This window comes from Chinchilla lanigera, unplaced genomic scaffold (assembly GCF_000276665.1).
Source record: "Chinchilla lanigera isolate Chin_1 unplaced genomic scaffold, ChiLan1.0 scaffold00015, whole genome shotgun sequence".
In the NCBI taxonomy this organism is placed as follows: Eukaryota; Metazoa; Chordata; class Mammalia; order Rodentia; family Chinchillidae; genus Chinchilla; species Chinchilla lanigera.
In genome coordinates, this window is record NW_004955416.1 from 13,475,192 (window position 1) to 13,481,852 (window position 6,661).

Below are 6,661 nucleotides of genomic sequence, written 5' to 3' on the forward strand. Positions count from 1 at the left end.
GCCAGAACTTCAGCCCCAAATCCTACAGCATTCTTTGTACCTTGTATGGTAAATTGTTTGAAATTGAAAGTCATCACCCAGCCAAAGATGGTAGCATATGCCTGTTATCCCAGAACTCTGGAAGACTGAGATGGGGGATCATGCATTTAAGCCCAACTTGAACAATTTCACGGGGCAGTGGGGAGATAGGATGGGGAGGAAGAAGAAGAGAAAGAGAACGAAGTCGTTTTTAAAAGGTTCTGGGGGATGTACCTCAGTGCAGAGGCCCTGGGTTCAGTCCCCAGTACCTAAAAAAAAGAGGTGATGACCTCAGTTGTTTTCTTTTCTTTTTTTTTTTTTTTTTAAGTGTGTAAAGCCTTTATATTTCCAGCAGTTGAGACAATGTATTTCAGTGCTGAGGTTACCTCTAGCTGCGAAACCAGAGCCAGCTATTAAGCAGCCATAATGCAACAGTAATTGAGTACATGACCATTTCTCTTTTAGCACGTTCTTTGTTTTCCTCTTCCAGAAGTTGTAGGCGTCTGTTCAGCTTGATTATCTGTCGTCTTAACGAAACTGCATCTACAGCAGTCATGTCATCCGCACCTCCTTCAATTGCTGCATCTACATTTGAAAGGCCATACATAGAATCATTCTTGACCAGCTGTCCATTTTGGCAAACAGCGTTTTCACTCATAGAGCATTCTCTTTTTAGCCTGCCAACTGCACGGATTTCATCATTTTGAGGAGTTGGAGAAGATCTTTCTAAGTCCAGAAAATCAAGTGGTCTTTCACTTAGTGTAAGTACACGAGGTGGTGTTTTTAGTGCCAGAGGTTTTAAAGGAGTTGACTGCATAAGGTCAAGATCTGCTGGTCTTGAAAATGAAACATCTTCATTATTTCCTGCTACAACAATCCTTTCTGGAACTTGCATTATCACACTAGCATTTGGAACGCCTTCTTGGAATCTTTGTTCCAGGTCCGCATTTGGTGGTGCTACTTTTAATTTTTCCACGACCCTCATTCGCTGACTAATACCTTCGGTGTACTCCATTTCATACTGAATGCGACTAATTTCTGCCATCTCAGCAGCAGTGGGAGAAGGAAATGCTGCCGCACTAACCAAATGTGTACCAAGTGCTGCTTGTTGTCTGGCACTATCTGCTTCTGTGCTTAATATTAAATCCTTAGCTTGCTTCACTGTGCACGGGCTGGACTTGGAGCCCCCTTGGTCCTGGACCCTCTGGAGCGTCCCGGAGAGGGCCGCAGCCCGCAGGCTCCCGGGGCGCTCTCAGAGGTCGTTGGCCGAGCGCCTAGGACAGCCCGGGTGAGGCACCCGCGGAGCGGCCCGCAGCGGGCCGGGACAGACGCGGAACTGCTGGAATTGGCCCCTCTTCAGTTGTTTTCATAGAGACATTCTTTGCAAGAGTCCAGAGGTTATACATAATATTTTCTAGTTCTGCCCAAAGATGGGACAATCTTGGCGAAAACATGAAATTTAACCTTACCACCACTCTGATACTAATTAATAATCTCTAATAATCTAACTGAATATTGTTAAGGTATTAGATTTAGACAATATGAAATGCTCAAAAAGAGTTAAGTGAAACAGAAGACCCTCATACTAAAAGTAAATCACGGTATTTGTTAGGAAATGAAACTAATTTTGAGTTTATGCTCTCCACAATTGATATCTTTTGTGTACTATTGAAATTCTTAGAAGAAGTTTAAGAAACTTTTACTTTTCAAACTATTAAAATACTTCTTTTTATTTTAGAGAAGAATGTTTTTCCAAATTGAAAGACACTATAGCAATGGGGAATATTCCAGTTAAGTATCAGGATACCATAACAGTGAAACAGAAAGGGTTTGCATGACTCTGAAGGAGATTTACTCAAACATGATCCTAAAATCAATGTCTATGGAGACCACTTTCTGGTCAAAGTATATCAAGATTTAGTCTCTTTTAAAGAGGAATTTGGACTAATCAAGCAAAATGCTGCTATTTTTGGTTTCCTGTAAGAATATCCCAATGTTAAAAAATGTCCTTAAAAGAATAATAAGAAATACTGTATAGATCTAGGTATCATTTTAGAAGATGGTAAATTCATAATATAAATAATAACATATGAGAAATAATTTTTGTAACATTGTGTGATAAGGATCATTTATATAAGCAAACCCATGGTAATGATATAAATGACATGTGAATTATCTGGTTTGTCTCCAAATCTAGACGTCGCTTTGATAATATTATTGGCAACTATGATTGTTACTGCCCAGGGAGAATAACATTTCATATATATATTATATTATATTATATTTATTATATTATATACATATATACAAATACACACATATTTAGAGATAGAGATATATAGAGATAGACACAGAGATAGAGATGATAGAGATAGAGATATCAATAGGAGCTTGGTATGTTGCACAGACTGTTCCTGAACTACTGGGCTCAAAGTGATCCCTTTGCCTCAGCCTCCCAAGCAGCTGGGACTATGGGCCCAAGTTACCACACCCCTCCCTGAAATAATTTTTTTAAACCATCTGCTATGGTTTGAATTTGGTTTGTGTTCCCCCCCTCCGCAATACCCTTCAAGAGTTTAGAGTGATTAAAGGTTTGGTCCCTATTGTAGCTCTGTTGGGACATGGTAAAACCTTTGGAACCTGACCTTTAATGACTTGAACAAGATTCTCAGTATCTTTTAAGAATTAGCTCCTATTCCTAAAGTCACTTTAAATGGTAGAAATCTCTTCATCCTTTAGGTATTTGTCTAGAGAAAGAAATATTAGACATAAAACTGAAATGGAACTCACTTCAGAATTTTTCAGTAGTTTTCCAAAAACCCAAAAGTATTTTTATTGTGAAATACACTTTATTCAAGTATAACAATTACAAAGTGAATAAAATCTTGTGTACAGCTTGATAAATTATTATATAGTGAACACATCCGTGTAACTAGCCCCATGGGAAACAGAACATTACTAGTACTGAAAGTTCCCTGTGCCCTTCCCAGTTCTGTCTTCTTTCCTAAAAGTAACCGCTATCCTGGCTTTTAATACCACAGATAAACTGTTAACTTTGTATAATGGAATCACACAAGATTTATTCTTTCATGCACCTGGTTTCTTTTGCTCAGCATTATGTTTATAATATTAATCCTCATTATTACATGCGACAGACATTTGTCGATTTTCATTCCTATGTTCTATGACTGTCTCAGAATTTATTCACTGTGTGTTGATGGACACTTGGATTGTTTCCAGGGCCTTAACTACCATGAATAATGCTTCTTATAAAACTTGTGTATTACTTTTGTCGCACATGTGTTCACATTTATCAACCCAAGGAGTAAATAAATCACTTTATCCTCAACTTTAGTGAATAATGCCTTCAACTTTAGTAAAGAATGACAAATTGTTTTAGTTTGGTTATATAATAGTCCTTTTTACATTTAGTTTTACTTGTGAGGTTTCAGGTACTTGTGGTCAACTGCAGTCTAAAAATATAAAATAGAAATTTCTAGAAATAATTCATAGAGTTTAAATAATTTTATTATGCCATGTTGATGTATTTGTTCCATTTTATTATCAGTGCTGCTAATATCTTACTATTCCTAATTTATATATTAAACTTTATCATAGGTACATATGTATGTATATGGAAAAAATACTACATATAAGATTTGGTACTATCCATGGTTTCAGACATCCACCAGATATTTGGAAATATCTCTTGAGTATAAGGAATGACTGCTGTACCATGGCAAACACTTCCAACAATGTTTGAGAGTTTTAATTGCTCCACAACCTTACCAATACTTCATATTTCTAGTACTTTTAATTTTAGCTATTATAGTGCAAGTGTAGTAGTACTCTGGTGTAATCCTATTTTGCATTTTTCTGATAATTAATGGTGTAAGAACCTTAGTATTTGTTTCTTTGCCATATGTCTAACAACTTTTGTAAAGTACCTGTTGAAATTCTTTACTGATCTTTCTTTTGGGTTGTTATCTTTTCTTATTGATTTGTAGGAGTTCTCTGCATAATATAGACACAAATCTCTTATTGATTTGTAGGAGTTCTCTGCATAATATAGACACAAATCCCTTGTTATATATATATATGTCAGCTCTTTATTACTATGATAAAATGCTTGAGAAAATCAACTTAAAGGAAGAAAAGTTTATTTTGGCTCACAATTTCAAAGGTTTCAGTCCATGGTTACCTGGCTCCATCGCTTCTGGGCTCCTGGTGAGGCAAAACATCATGGTGGAAGGGAATGATAGAACAAAGCTGCTTACCTCATGGCAGCCTAGAAGAATGGAAATGGAGAAAGAAAGGAAGAGGAAATTAACCCTTCAAAGGCATGATTCCAGTAACCTACTTTTAGGGCCCACCTCCTCAAGTTTCCATCACCTCTCAATTGCACTACCACCTGGGGATTAAACCTTCAACACATGGCTCTTTGGGAGACATTTAAGATCCAAACCATATGCTGGGCATGGTGGCACATGCCTGTAATCCCAGCACTGGGGAGGCTGAGGCAGAGAGGATTACTATGAGTTTGAGGCCAGCCTAGGCTACATAGTGAATTTAAAACCAGCCTGAATTGAGTAGCAAGACAGTCTCAGAAAACAAAACAACAACAAATCCAAACCATAGCCATATGTCTTGCAATAATTTTTCATACTCTGATTTGTCTTTTTCTTAAATTTCTAAATTTTCATGTGATTCAATTGATCAACTCTTTCTTTGTTGTCAGTGGGTTTTTATTGAAAGAGAAGATATCCTATTTAAGAAAGTTTTGCCTTCCTCAAGGTTATTATTTTGTTCTTCTACTTTTTACATTTAAAACCAAATCTAACTGGAATCAAGTTTTGCATAAACTGGGGATGTAACTAGCAATAGAGCACTTGCCTAGTACACAGAAGGCCCTAGGTTCAATCCCCAGTAATACTTCAAGAAACATTTTTGTATATGAGATAAAATTCACAATTGGAGGGAGTATAGGTATCTTATGGACCCAAAACTATTTATTAAAAAGACAGTACTTACCCCAAAATGTCATCTTTGTCTGAAGTCAAATATATATGGTTTGTTGTCTGCTCTTACAATTTTATCTCATTGTAATTCATCTGTTTTTATTGCAGTACTTGAGATTGAACCTGATGCCTTGCACATGCAAGGCAAGTGCCCTACCACTGAGTCCTGCTAATCTATTGTCCAACCTGCAGTCCTATTAATCTATCATCATGCTAAAAGTTACAGTATTAATCATTGTGCCTTGAAAAATATTATCCTTTAATATGTAATATCTATTCTTGATTCTTTACAGTTCATATAAGCTTTAGAATTGTCAATTTCCACACCATAAAAGCAATTGAGATTTTAATGAAGGTTTTAGTTGAAATTCTGGATCAGTTTGAGGAAGAAAATACATTTAAAATATTGTGCCTTCCAAACTATATAAATGGCATATCTCTCCTGTATTTAGGTCATCTTTGTCTAATTAGTACTTGTAGTTCCTTGTGTAAAGTTCTTCCAATCTTTCATTACATTTTCCCCCCAGCTAGTTGATCTTTTTTGCAAATAGAAACACTGATAAAATTTCAATTTCTTATTGTTTATTGCTGATATACAGAATTACAGTTGGCTTTTCTATGTTGATATTTTGACCAAAAACCTTGCTGAATACATTTGTTAATTCTAATATAATATCTAAAGATTTTTTTGTCAAAAAACAATATACACAATTATGTTACCAACAAATAAGAGTGCATTTATTATTTCTGAATCTTATCCTTTTTCTTCTTACATAACTTCACAGGCTAAAGAAGGACTCTAGTACAGTCTTGAAGAAGAGACAGTTGATGTCTTTGTCTTTTTCACAATTTTGGGGAAATTTTTCAGTATTTCACCATTAAGTATAGTGTTTCTATATGCTTTTTGTGGAGATCTTTTTAAAAAAATACTCCTGTCTATTCCTAGTTTACAAGGATTTTTTTGGTGTATGCTAAATGTAATCAAATACTTTCCTTGCATCTCTTGAGAGGATAATGTGTTTCTCCTTTAATCTATTAATGTGATAACATTGATTTCAAATGTTTTTACACCTTGTATCTAGATATTCCCCCAAAGCTTCATGCAGTCATAGGTGGGGAGTTTCAAAGGTAGCTGTATTAGGGTATGTGAATGTGGACCAAGTGTATGATACTGGGATTAAGGGTATAGATAATGAAAGCCCCAACATGGGTATGGGTGGCACTAATCAATAGGCTTGTTGCTTAGATGGAAAATAAAAGAGGAGAAAGAAGGCAGGCTTCTGCTGCTGCTTCCCTGCCTTCTGCCTGTCATGCCATGAACTGTTTCTCTTCTGTGATAACCTTGTGCCATGCTGCCCTGACGTGGAGCCAGCTAATTAGAGATTGAAACCTCTATGAACTGTGAGCTCAAATAAACCTTTCCTCCTTCCACTTGTGGGTATTGGATATTTTTTCTGAGCAACAGAAAAGTAACTAAGACAGATTTTGGAACCAGAGAAGTGGAGTCATTGCTGTGATACCACCCACCTATATGGTTCAGAAGCCTTTGGAACTGGCTTATGGGAAGAGTTTGAGAAGGTCTGGAGATGGCAGCTGAAGAACCAGCCCTGAAATGCAGCAAACCA

General features: G+C 36.4%; 1 pseudogene; it reads right to left on the reverse strand.

Annotated features, from left to right (window-relative positions):
- Positions 1-326: 326 nt before the first annotated feature.
- LOC102003443 lies at positions 327-1,210 on the reverse strand (annotated as a pseudogene).
- Between the last annotated feature and the right edge of the window lie 5,451 nt (positions 1,211-6,661).